Source organism: Mastigoproctus giganteus, chromosome 7 (genome assembly GCF_048544385.1).
Source record: "Mastigoproctus giganteus isolate SK-2022 chromosome 7, ASM4854438v1, whole genome shotgun sequence".
Lineage (NCBI taxonomy): Eukaryota > Metazoa > Arthropoda > Arachnida > Uropygi > Thelyphonidae > Mastigoproctus > Mastigoproctus giganteus.
This window is the reverse complement of record NC_143581.1, coordinates 65,323,960-65,338,686: the sequence shown is the minus strand read 5'-3', so window position 1 is coordinate 65,338,686 and position 14,727 is coordinate 65,323,960. Positions and strand designations below refer to the sequence as shown.

At 38.4% G+C, this 14,727-nt stretch overlaps 1 protein-coding gene across 3 annotated transcripts in view; it reads right to left on the bottom strand.

Annotated features, from left to right (window-relative positions):
- Positions 1-14,727, bottom strand: part of LOC150082968 (putative phosphorylase b kinase regulatory subunit beta) — a 735,196-nt gene that overhangs the window by 643,342 nt on the left and 77,127 nt on the right. The window lies entirely within an intron of this gene.

Genomic DNA, 14,727 nt, shown 5'->3' with positions numbered 1-14,727 from the left:
TGCTTCAGCTGCAAATTTGCCACATATATCTCAAATATACAAAAAAAATCAGTTGATATTGACCAAACAGAAATGTGAATTTGTCTTGGAATAATTCCATGGATGGGTCTCATACAAATATCTAACCTACAAGACTAATGGTCCAGAACAACAATATATGAAAATAAAGTGCATAAAATAATGATATATTTTACCATGTCCCATGTTTGAAACAAAACAAAAAGGGATTCAGAAGACAGCACAGAAAATTTCTCTTTTTATCAATATTGCAACAAATCACTGCGTCAATTCAAAGAAATCACTGCGTACTGGGTGTGGGAAAGTCTTAGATGACCCAGCTGATGTTGCTGATTAATTGAAGGGATACTACACATCGGTTTTTAGTAACAAAGGACTCCTCACAATGAAGAGAGACTGTCAAGTGAGGCAGAGACATATTAACTATGTGAATTTGAAATTACCAATGATTGTTAATTAGAAAATCTTTCAAACCTTCAGGGAAATAAGGCTTCAGGAGTTGAATGCACATACCCAGTAATTTTGAGGAATGCAGGCAGAGAGTGTAATGAACCATTGAAGTTAATATGAGGGCATCACTGGACTAGGAAGAGATTCCTTTGGATTGGAGAAGTGCCAATGTATTGCCAATACATAAAGGGAGTTCTAAGAATGAAGTTGGTAATTACAAGTGCAATCCAGGGACATGTTTAGATAGAAATAGCATACCAAGGCACACACACACACAACATGGTTTTGTTAAGGAAAAATCATGTTTAACTAATCTGATAAGCTATTTTGATGCAGTTGCTCATGAGCTGGATGTAGGAAACAATTTTGACACAAGTTGATTTGGATTTTAGCAAGGCATTTGACTCAGTCCCTCATGAAAGATTACGTTATAAGCAGGAACATGTTGGAATTACTGGACAGATTCTAAGATGGATAGCAGGATGGCCACAGGGTAGAAGGCAAAGTGTAGCAATTAATGGAAAGGTCAGAAGTAGGGTCACCAAGGATTCATTCTTGGACCACTGCTGTTTCTGATTTTCATAAATGATGTCAACAAAGGGCCAAAAGACGTGATAAAAAATTTGCAGAAGATATAAAGACTGGGAGAGTCATTAATGATCAATACCAAGCAGTGCTCCTTCAGGATGACTTTAACAGGCTTTAAGAATGGCCAGAAAAATGGCAGCTATGTTTTAATACAGCAAAATTTAAAGTCTTACACTTGCACTCCTTTCCCAAATAACTTATTTGGGGTTGCAAGTGTAAGTTGTTATTTTGGGAATAGCAATCCCAAAATAACTTATACACTTGATGGGATTGAAATAAAAAACAGTAAAGGAAAAAAGGATCTGTGAGTTATGATACAGATATATATATGAAGTTCTCTGAGCAGTGAAAAACATGTGGCCAAGAAAGCGCATGGTGTCCTAAAGATAATTTATCACACAATATCCTGTAGAGATAGGGAGGTCATAATCCCCCTGTACAAGGCAATTGTAAGACCACATTTAGAATACTGTGGTCCAAGTATGGAGATCTCATCTGAAAAAAGACACTAAGCTTCTCAAAAGGGTCCAAAGATGGGCAACTTGCATGATGAGATCGGCCAAAAAGTGCAACAGTAGGAGGAAAAATGTGCTTATGTGAGCTCCAGAATTTGGCAAACAGGCAATTTAGAGGGGACCCAAATGAGGTTAGTAAAATGAATGAAGGAAGAATTTTCACTGTTATAAAGAATTCCAGAACTAGGGGTCATAAATTCAAATTACAGAGGAAGAGATTTAGACTAGATTATAGGAAGCTTTTTTTTAGCCAACCAGTTGTTGATTACTTTAATAACTTGCCTCTGCACGTAGTTGAGGCTGACAGGTTGAAGAAATTCAAAGGACAATAGAATAGTTATCTGCATGAGGAAGGAAGTGCATAATTAGTATTTTCTTATCTACTTTTTATTTTTTTAGCCAATGCAGCAAAAGTATGTGGCTTCTTTGCACTGTATGGCTAATATTAAAACCTACATTTTCGAAAAGGAAGTAGTAGTGGTAGCAAATGATGCAAGAAAGCAAGCATATATTGTGTCAGTCAAAAAATAAAATAAAATAAAACTACACACTGCTCCCATCCATATCTTCCAAGAATTTGTCTAGTTCTTCCTCGAATTTATTCAAATATCCACTTCCACAACAACAGATGTAGCTGAGTGCAGTAACACGAGCTCTTTGAGTGGACTGGGTCAAGCCTGTGACTGTTAAATTTGATTAACATTTGTATCAATGATTTATTGTAAACTCCACTGACCTGGTGGTCGTGTCGGAGTATAAACAAGATGAAAGCCTGTTCCAAAAATCAATCATCCACTGGCCGAAGGCAAACTCCCACACAGCTACCCTGTAACCATCCTCCCTCAACTTAAATTTATGTCCCATCATGTGTGTAGTCTCAGCAAGAGAAAGAATGCCATTCCCATTCAACTTACTTAATCCATTCAAGGCCTTAAACACGTCAGTCAAATCATCCTGCAGGTATCTAGTATCTATGAGCAGCAATTTGCAGAACTGAAGCCTTTCTAGGTAACAGCACCCTTTTTGTTCCATTCACCAATCTGGTTGCCCTTCTCTGCACCCGTTTCAGCAGATCTATATCCTTCCTAAAGTGAGGCCTCAAGACCAGTATATAATACTCAAGGTGAAGCCTAACTATGGCCTAAATACGTGCATTGACAAAACAAATACACTCTTCCATGGAGAGAGAGATTTATTTTAGGCAATATATTCCAAATACATGATGCAGGTACAGAAACAAACTTTTTAAATTTTATCATAACTAAAGTTACATATGAGCATTAAAAGTTTTTAATGCCCATGGAGGATCACTGTTTCTGAAAAAGTATAACTGAACTGGACAACACAACTCTGTATTGTGATAACTAGGATATAAGAGTCTTGTTAGCAAAACTCTGATAAGCCAAGGTTTTAGACATTCATTTCGCAGTCACGTTTCAGTACCTTTTATACTGAAGCACCAAGACTTCAACTGGAAAAGAAATCCTGTCGATACAATATGCTAAACTAAGAAAAGGAGAACCTTTCTTTAATAAAATGAAAACAAAATTATTGTTCTAAAGTGCAAAGGCAAAGATAAACAGGATGTTTTAATGCTGGGCACAAAATTCAACAACTCTGTCATACAGTTCATGCAGAAGGGAAAAGAAGTGATTAAACCTGTTGTGGTCATGAATTATACTAAGGGCAGAGCATTTGTGAGTTCTGCAAATTGCAGTGGCTGGAGACTAGGCACCTGCGAGGTGTATAAGGCCTTGAATGGGTTGAGCACGCTGAATTCTGATGGGGTTCTTCCACTTGTTCAAATTACGAATCTAAGGGGGCATAAATTCAAATTGAGGACAGACAGAGGTAGAATAGATGTACAGAAATTTGCCTTTAGCCAGTGGGTGGTTAATTGCTGGAACAAACTTCCATCTGTTATTGTGGAAGTTGATAGGTTAAATAAATTTAAGGAGAAACATTTAGAGGGAATTGTTTTGTAAAATTTTTTTTTTTTTTTTTTCTGGCTGATGCTGCATACACTTGCTTTCTTGCATCACATGCCACTACTATTTACTGACTTAACTGATCAAGTGTCTGCATATTTCTTGTATTTGAGACAAACTTTAAAATGGTACAGAAGATTACTATTCAGTTTGCAGTACAGTTATAGTAAATATTCTTCATTTGTATTATAAAATAAATAACAAAAAATGAGCATAACAAAATTCAAAGAAGAAATTGTAAAATTCTGTGTCTATTTCACAGAAAATCACTGTAAATCTAGTGGTTAAATCACTAGTATCAGTGGTATCAAAATTACTACTATCAACACCCTCGACATCAAGAGAAAGATGTGATTTGCAGGAAGAAAGCTGAAGGATACGAAAGTGGAGCAGTATTTATCCAGGGAAAAAGAAACTTGCACATATTCTAAAAAATTTAACGAATTGTGAAACATGTAACTTACCAATTTGTCTTACATACTTTCAAAAGGAGCATAATGAAAAATAATTACTTGTATTGAGTGCAATTATTATTTTATTTTCTAAGTTAAAAGTTCTTTTTTTTTTAAAAAAATTACATAAATACTTTTCTTTGACACAAAAATATTTTGTAGATTTAGTTTGCAAGTTTAAAATTTTCCTTATTATATTACTTTACTGCACTTTTTATAAAGAATTAGATTTTTTTTTCATTTTCATGAAAATAAAGATTTTAATACAGCAATGTTTTTTCCTTTACATATAAAAAACAATGCTATATTAACATTAGTTTTTCCCAACAAAAACTACTTTTTCTAAGAAAAAATTTATAAATAAATAAATTATAACTATAAAAAAGTGTTTCTTTCATCACCTACAAAATACACCACTTTTAATGTGTTACATCAAAAAAGCCTGTTTCAAACAAACTACTGATGCAACGGGAGACCAGACATTCCATCAGTAGAAGCAAAACACTTTTTTTTGTTTTTTTTATGAAAACCCCAAATAAGAAAGGTATTACAACATATAGTAGGCATTAGTTACTTAGTAACATGCATGGGTTGAGAAGAAAAAAAATGACACCTATGGACATTAGAATTGAATTTCTGTAAATTGTAATTTTGAGGAAATACATGTCATGTATTTCCTGAAAATCTTCCTTCCTTCATTCACATTGTAAAGGAAGGCTGTTCAGAAGTTGAAGGGATGTGTGAAAAAGAAGAAAAGTTTGTTCTGTGAATTTAAAATTGGACACTAAATGGATGTTGGATGGTTGTGCCAAGCATTTGAACTGGTTTTAGAGGAGAGAGGGGGGAGGAAATCACAGAAGCAAATTCTAAAGAACAGTTCCTGTGGAATTATCTATAGGAAAGGTATGTACTAGAAAGTACATGTATGAGACAGAGAGAGAGAATGGAGAGACTTTGTAAGGGGGGAGGGTCATTTTAATCTGGCTGTCTTCCTTTGAATGAAGTTCAAAAGCCTAGAGAAATTTTCGGGACACCACCCCAGATGAAGGAACAATATTCCATGGTAGGGCAGATTTGAGATTTGTACAGAGTGAGTAGTTGCTTGGAAGAAAAGTAATGCTGAGAACAAAAAAAGAAAACCCAGTTTTTAAGTGCAAAGGAAGCAATATTTGTGATTGCCTATGCCAAGAGAGCATAGGCAATAAGGGGGCTTAGAGGGGAACAAGTATCCTGTGTGTGTTATCAGACACTCAGCCTAAATCACTGATGGATCCAATATCTCTCTATTACAGAAGATTTAGGAGAAGTCCGGTTGGCCTGCCTCCCTAAAATCCACTCATGCACACCTTCTCGATGGTAAGCCCTGTTACGTCACTTAGGTGGCAACGAATGTGTAGAGTGGTTCTCTTCAAGACGCCTGGTCAGCGTGAAGAGGAAAAGACCAAACCCTCCAGCATATGAGAGCACAACAATACAAATGGCCAGTCCCCAGGAGCTTTCACTCTCCCTCTTACGGCAGCGAGAGGATCAGAGTGGAAGCAGAGGGTGCTAAGAATCTCTGGGTACGAAAAGGCCCAGAAACAGCCATGCACGGAAACTGAACTTGGCCTGTTATAACGTACGATCACTCATCGGTGAAGACAGGATATTAGAGCTGGAAAAGGAATTAGAAAATGTGAATTGGAATATCATCGGTTTGGCTGAAACAAGAAGAAGAAATGAATCACTTATAAGTTTATCAAGTGGAAATCTGCTGTACACCAATGGAAACAGTGAAAGGAGTGAAGGTGGACTTGGGTTTCTGGTCCATAAAGATTTTAAAAACAACATTTTGGAATTCAAAAGTACATCACCAAGGGTGTCAAGACATACTCAAGATTTCTAAGAGGTACAAGCTAAAGATTATAATGATTTATGCACCAACATCGAGCCATGATGATGAAGAGGTTGAATAAATGTACACTGAAATTGAGAGTCTTCTAGATGAGCAGAAAACCCACTACACTATTATTATGGGGGACTTCAATGCTAAGGTTGGAAAAAGGCAAAACAACACAGAAAGAGGAACTATAGGAAATTTTGGAATTGGTTGTTGTTGTTGTTGTTATTATTTGGTTTTTAGGATCATTGGCAACTAAGGCCATATTGCTCTGGGATATGCGGTGGTCATTCCCTGACCTTTCCGCATCCTCCGTATTTGGTGGTGACGGGCTCGAACCCCGGTCTATTTGGAATTGGTGAAAGAAATAAAAGAGGTGAAAGACTTGTGGAATTTGCTGAATCTCAAGGACTGTCGGTAATGAACACTTTTTTTCAAGAAAAGGGTGAACAGAAAGTGGACATGGAAGAGTCCAAATGGATTAACAACTAATGAAATCGACTTCATCCTCACTAACAGAAGATATATTGTGAATGATGTTACCGTCCTGAATAAGGTAAATGTTGGAAGTGATCACAGAATGGTAAGATGTACACGATATAGATGTAGGAAAGGAAAGGAAAAAACTGACTCGAGTAAATAATACAAAGGTCTTTGAGATAACAGAGGAGGAGAAAAAGCAGTATGTACTGGAACTTAAGAACAAGTTTGAGCTTCTGCAGACTGCTCAGGACCAAGATATCAACGAGGAATATTACAACTTTCTGAAAGTGATAAAGCCCAAGAAACCTATAGGGAAACAGAAATCCAAAGAAGAAAAATTAGTCAAGAAACACTAGTCATGATGAACGGAAGATGACAAATGAAGAGCAAGAAAAACACTGACAGGGAGAAAATTGAGTATACTGAGTTAGGCAAAGCCATTAGAAAGAGTCTCAGAGAGGACATAAGAAGATTTAACACAAGAAAAGTAGAACAAGCATTAAGGGTAAACAAAGGATTTAAATCAGCAGCCATGAGCAGTAATACAGAAAGACAAATGATACTGAAACTGAAGAATAGCGATGGTGTACTTATAAACAGCAGAGAAGGCATAATTGAAATAGCAGAAGACTACTATAGAGAATTATACAAGGAGCGAGGGAATGATACGAGCAGTGGGGAGGATGGATTGCAAAGTAGCAACACATACGACATACCCGATATTCTTCCTGATGAGGTAGAACATGCATTGAAGAAAACGAAGAATCGGAAAGCCCCGGGGGAAGATGAAGTTACTGTAGAGTTGTTAAAATTGGGAGGAAGAGACATAACACAAAAACTGGCAAGGCTCTTCACAAAGTGCATTAGAAAAGGTGTGAGGCTTAAGCAGTGGAATAATGCAATCGTAGTTTTGCTGCATAAGAAAGGAGATAATCAGAAATTGGAAATTATATATCAATTAGCTTGTTATCCCACATCTACAAGTTGTTCACAAGGATCATTACTAACAGATTAGAAAGAATACTTGATGAGAATCAACCGAAAGAGCAAGCTGGCTTTAGGACAGGATTCTCAACTATGGATCACTTTCACGTAATATCACAGCTAATAGAGAAAGCAAATGAATATAAAACACCATTATGCCTGGCATTTGTGGATTATGAAAAGGCATTTGACTCCATACAGCATAAGGCAATGTTTCGGGCACTGGAAAGACAAGGCATAGATACCCCACATATTATGATTTTGAAGAAAATATATGAGAATGCTACTTCTTTTTTTAGACTATACAAAGACAATAGGAAATTTAAAATCGAGAAAGGAGTTCGACAAGGAGACACAATATCTCCGAAGCTGTTTACTGCTGTCCTTGAGGAAGCTTTCAGAAGATTAGACTGGTCACAGAAAGGAGTCAATGTGAACGGAGAGTACCTAAACCATTTACGATTTACAGATGACATTGTGGTCATAAGCCACGATCCCAAAGAATTTGATAAAAATCTTAATCAGTTATGCACAGTTAGTAAGGATTTTGGACTAAAGATGAATACGGCTAAAACAAAAGTAATGATGAACAAGTATGCCACAGAAAGGGAAATAATGATTGAAGGAGCAGTAATTGAAAAGGTGGAGTCATATACTTATCTGGGACAAGTTATTAGCTGTAATAATGATAAATGGCTGGAAGTCAAGAGAAGAATAAATTTTGGATGGATAGCATTCAGGAAATATAGTCACATACTGAAGAGCAATATCCCAGTTTGTCTGAAACGTAAAATAATGAATCAATGTATACTTCCCACTATGACTTATGGAAGTGAAACTTGGGCACTCACCAAAAGAATGGAAGAGAAGCTGAGAACTACATAGCAAAGAATGGAACGAATTATATTGGAAATCAGACTGTTAGATAAGAAAAGAAACACATGGATTAGGCAGCAAACTCAAGTAAAGGACATTGTTATCAAAACTAAAGAACTAAAATGGTCTTGAGCAGGACACATAGCTCGAAGACATGATGACAGATGGACTAAGAAAATAACAGAATGGCACCCAAGAGGAGCTAGAAGAAAACCTGGAAGACAAAGGCAGGGATGGATAGATGAAATTCATGAGTTTTTGGGTAGTAAATGGCCAGTGCTCAAAACAGAAGGAACTGGAAAGTTGCTGGAGAGGCCTTCATCCTGCAGTGGACTGAAAATGGATGATGATGATGATGATGCCAAGAGAGGTTAGAAGTCAGGATAATTCCCAAAAAGAGATGTGATCTTGTCTAGGAATCTGAGTTGTGGGGGTGATGGCACATAAGCTGCTATGGCTATAATGCTAGAAATCTGAGTGTCATCAAAAATAAGCATAGGAGCAGTAGACTCCTTTCTGCAAGATATAAAACAAGATTGAGTTTCAAAAGGATTGAAATTAACTAAGTTATCTTTGCCTAGGGAGAATTACCTGGAGATCAGCATTTAAAGAATCAGTGGTGGATATTGGAAAAGTTGAAACTGTTTGTGCAGAACAAGGTTTCAAACTGAAGGGTGGAATGCAATGTGCTATCATCAGCAAAACTATTGATAGGTTTGTCCAGTCAGTGAAAGAAGTTCAATAGGAAAGGGGAGAAAGAAAAACTGAACCTTGGGGAACATCAGCATTAATGGAGAAGTTAAAAGACAGAGTGCCACCTACCATCAAGAGTAGCAATCAGAGAAAAAACAGTCAGAAATCCATAAGATCGAAGCTAACAAGCTTCCATCTTATTGATTGATTTTTGACTAGAAGCAACTGCTTGAATTTCATCAAACTTTTTCCATAAATTTGTCCCTTGGTGGTAGGGTAGGCATATCACCATTGGATTGACACTGATGGAATTCATACTAGTGATTACTGACCAGAAAGAAGGTTTTGAGATAGTTTAAGAGGTTGTAGCTAAGGATTTCCAAGTTCTCTGGAAAGAGTAGAGGTAAGTGCAATGGGACAGATTTGACGCCCTCTTTAGAAACTGGCTGGATATGAGTAAATTTTCAAACAGAAGGAAAAACACCAGTCAAATAAGAAAGTGCAAATAGGTGACACAGACCAGGCACAAGCCCAGGAGCACAGGTTTTGAGAATAAGTAGAGAAAATGGCATTAGGACCTAGAGCTTTCTTCGCATCAAGATTGTTTAAATTCTTTAAGTAGAATGCTAGTAAGTCAGCTTTACCTTTAGCTGAGGAGGCAATAGGACCATCAGGTTTTAACAGACGTAGATAGGCAAAAGTTGCAGGAAATAACTTTGGCAAAAGACCAGAAAGCTCAATGACCATTTGGACAATTAGCAAGTTTTTTTACTCTTAGCCTGTTCAAAATCTAGTTTGGACTGATGCACCAGGAAATCTGACAATTTGTCATTATAAGGAAAACTCATATAAAGTGGTGTGCACACAATACCAAAGCCAAAAGACTTATGACCCAACAAAGGTTTTTTTTGAAGAGAGAAGCAGTGCCCAATGCATTAAGGAGTGTTGGCATCTTAAACCATATTTCAGCCTCTGTAGCCAGGTGGGCAGGAGCAACAGTGCGTAGCACACGTTTCTTGATTAGACCGGGGTTCAAGCCAGTGACCACCAAATACGGAGGATGCAGAAAGGTCAGGAAATGACCTCCGCATATCCCCAGAGCAATATGGCCTTAGCTGCTAATGCTCCTAAAAACCAAATAACAACAATAAACCATATTTCATCATCATGTTAGGTTTGCAGAAGTGTGTGTTCGTTGACTGATCTGTATGTTGTGCAATCTGAAAAACCCACATCTCAATGCAAAAAACTTTGCTCTCTTTCCCTGAAATCAGCTAACTACAATTCTGATAGAAGACTTTAACATGTCCTCCAGTCTGATCTCTCTAAATGAGTGGCAAAGTGCAGCTAAACCTACTAAATTATACTTTGTTCATTTAATTACCATCATTTACACTGGCAACTTTCTTTTAAAAACAATCCAGCCATACATTTTAGACTTAGAAACCCACTCATTATTCAGTTTCAGGGCTGATTTATAGTTTTATATTTTAGTAGCATTAATTGAAGTAGTGTGCAAGCACATTCCATGAAAACAATTTATCAATATTCTCTTAAGTTCATCATATGGTGAGCTTCAAATGCTTCCCCTCCCCCACAGCACACAGAATAAGTTTCTATATCTGCTTTAGAATACAATTTAATGGCAGAAACCTTGAGTCATTTTAGTAATACTGTTTTGAATGCTATGCCACTTTTCCTTCACAGGCTATTACTGTGAAGTAATAGCCTCCATCTGGCAAAAATCCCCCCCTCCTTAACTCATTCCTTCACCCTATTTTCTGTTAACTTATATCCATTCTGTAGCAAGCTTTCTCTGTCTATTGTCCTTAACAGATTTTTAGTTTTAAAAATTACATCTAGCACACCTGTTCTCAGTTCACTTCTTACTTTGTCTATCCTTGTCACAACTACCATTGAGTCAGACATGAAGTTTTCAGAGCAGTGCAGACAGGCTGCCAGAGCAGCTCATGGGGTCTTGTCAATGATATACGGGAACTTTGCCAAAAGGGATAAGGAGGTAATTATCCCCATGTATAAGGCAATGGTCAGGCCACACCTTGAGTACTGTGTACAGGTCAGGAGGCCACATTTTATGAAGGATGTAGAGCTGCTGGAACAAGTACAGAGAAGGGCAACAAGATTGGTGAGAGAAACAAAGAGGTGCTCTTACCAAGAAAGGCTTAATTTCTGCAAATTGCAGCATCTGGAGACTAGGCACCTGCAAGGTGGTCGGATTGATTCAAAATGGCCTTCAAATAGTCTGAACAAGCTCAATGCTGATGGGATTCTTCCTCTTGCTCAGATTACACACTTGAGGGGGCATAAATTCAAACTGGGAAAAGACAGTTGTAGAATGGATGTGTGAAAATTTGTCTTTAGCCAGTAGGGGTTGATTGGTGGAACAAATTCCATCTGTCATTGTGGAAGTCGATAGCTTAAATAAAATCAAAGAAGAAGAACTATACAAACTTTTGGAATGAATGGATAGGTGAAATGGGCAGGGTTGTTTATTTTTTTATTTTTGCTGATGCCGTATAAGCTCGCTTTCTTGCATATGCCACTACTTATGCTAATGCTACTTTTCTGTGGTTCTCTCACTATCTTTAGTTTCCTTTGACTATGCTTGTCATGTGTTGGTATGGGAAGAGAGGTCTGATAATTTCCCCTCTGCAGAGGAAAAAGGTAAAGGTAAAGTGCAGCCATTATCAACCCACTGCAGGATTCATGCTGAGGGAATTCATGCTGAACAATTCATGCTGAGGGAAATAGACCATAATCTGCCACGCTTGTCCAGTGCGGGTTGGCAGATCGACCGTATTCAGCAGTCAGGGGCTTGAACCCCGGTCTACTCAAAGAGCATGTGCTACTGCACTCCCACTCCTGACCACTCGGCTACGGAGGCACTCTGCAGAGGAACTGGTGATTTTCTTTCCATATTATGAAGTAAACACTAACTCTTCCAAATGTATACTAATTTCTTGTTCTTTTTTTGAAGAGTATAATGTACACTGAAAGGACAAAATCCATGGATTACCTGGTTCCTGGGAAAAGCAACACTGTCACCCCTCTCACTAGTGGACGAACCCACCGCTTGGCAGGTATGTAGGTACACTGCATCACTGCATTCACATAGTAATTCGATGTCAGTATGGATAAACGTTGTGAATTAACTGAATTTGAAAGAGGGGATGATGGTGGGTGCCCAACACATGGATCACTTTGTTGTGGAGGTGGTACAAAAATTGCACTATCCACATTCAACAGTATCAAGAGTATATCAGGAATACGTCATTTCTGGAATAATATCTCATCGTGGACAGCGTTGTGGGCAGAGAAATGTGGTGGATGAACGTGGCCATTGACATGTCTCACATTGTTTCAGCCAACCGGAGAGCAACAGTGGCACAAATTACCACCGACTTCAACAAGGGAAGTGCTAGAAACATCTCCACCAAGACCATCAGGTGATCATTAGCTGCAACAGGTTATGGGATCTGCTGACCCATCAGAGCCCCATTGCTAACACCACAACACAGGACTCTATGCCTCAACTGGGTAAAAGAACATCAGTACTGGACTTTGGATGATTGGAGATGGGTTTCCTGGTCCAATGAGTCCTGTTTCCAGTTATTTCGAGCAGACAGGAGGGTGCGTTATCGGGCGGAAACTACATGAACCTATGCACCCACCATGTCAACAAGGAACTGTTCAAGCAGGTGGACGGCTGGTAATGGTCTGAGGCATGCTCAACTGGTACATGTTGGGACCTCTGGCAGGTCTAGATGCATCTCTGAAGGGTCCAGGTTATGTGTCCATCTTGCAGCCATCTGCGCCCCTTCATGATCATTGTGCACCCACAGGGCAATGGACTCTTCCAGCAGGACAATGGGACACACAACCTAGCCGTGGTGACAAGAACATGGTTCGAAGAGCATTCCACAGATTTTACCACCATGGAATGGCCACACCGTTCACCAGACATGAACACTGTGGAACATTTTTGGAATGCTGTGGAAAGGTCTGTTCGAGCTTTGGATCCTCCACCCAGGAATGTGATGGAATTATGGACAGCGGTGCAGCAAGCATGGATGGAAATACCTGTGCAATGCTTTCGCGAACTAGTGGACTCAATGCCTCCCCATGTGACTGCGCTTATACGGGCAAAAGGTGGGCCTACCTGTTACTAGGTAGGTATCCCATGATTTCTGTCCATTCAGTGTACTAGAGCTCAAATAAACCAAAAAATGCTTCTTAAATTACCCTCCATTTTTCAATAATTAACAAAATACATTTATTTTTGTACCCATGAAAAGAACAGTCAATGCTATTTATATTGTATTGCAAACAAAAGCTCTAACATTCACAGCCATGGTAGAAGAAGTATAACTGATGAAAAGAACCAAATGGGAATATAAAGTAACTGCTGATGTAAATGAATGTTATGCAAGTCAACTATCCCATAAAAGAGGGACAATAAACTAGCATAACATTTCAGAATATCAATAAATGCTTTCCTATGTCAAAAATCAGGCCAAGAGTTAGGAACTAAACAGAGGTAGGAAATCACAGAAACAAACTATTTTATGCTAAATGCTGAAAAAAAAATACAAAACCAAGAAACCTAAATTGCAAAACTTAAATGTTACTTATGTGGAACCATGATAAGGACCAGAGAAAAATCACAAAATTAGCATACGTCAAATGATTAGTATCATATCATTACTAATGTATTTATTCAAATACCTGATGTAAAAAAAAGTGGACTGTTTCAACACTACTGTTATCATAAAAACTGCAGCATTTTTAATACAAGTTGCACAATTTGTTTTGAGAATTAATCACAGATATACACTATGCCCCATGGCTGGTAGTATAAAAAGTCGAACAACTTTGTATGCTAGACTAACTTTAGCTGCTTCTGTATCATAATAGGTACATCTCGCCGGCTGCTCAAGACCCACTGTAGTGGTGTACAAAGAATGGTATCGAATGAATCAAACTACCTCCTGCTGGCAGATCACTGTGCAACGGTTGATACTGCAATATTATACAGGAATACAAAAACACTATTCCAAATGATGATGCACCACACACTCAGATGTATAGGGTTCCACAGCAAACAACCCAAGAGACACCTTGGGTCGTTTGTTGTGATGACTCTTCTCATCAGTGATCATCGCCAATGGTGAATGCTGTGGTGCTGATAACACATTGCTCGGACACTGGAAGATTGGAAACAAGTATGCTGGTCAGATGAGTCCATATATCTACTGCAACATGCTGACAGATCCCTTCATATGTGGTGCAAGAAACATGAGTCCATGGACCCATTGTGCATGGAGCCCACTATCCAGGCTTAATATGGGGCATGCTTTGATGGTAAGAACTAGGACCCCTGGTGTGTATATGGACCAACATTTCACTGGTGAGATATACTAGCAGCTCTTAGGAGACCATGTGAACCCTGCAGTGTTGCATTTTTTCCCGGACAGAAATGAGATCTTCCAAGACCATGATGCACCATATCATCAGGCCCTGCACTCGTGAACCACTCATGTAGAATGGAACACAGTGAAGATATCATCTATCTTGATTGGCCTTCAGATTCGCCTGTTCTCAATCATTTGAACACCTGTGGGATGTTTTGGAATGGAAAGTGAGGTGTATGGAGAGCAACTGTCATCTATTCCAACCATGTGGAAAGCTCTGCACAATAGCATGGCTGCTGATGTCTTCAGACATCTAGAGGTGTAAATGCCTAGGCAAATAGAGGCTGAAAATAGAGATCCATGCAAATG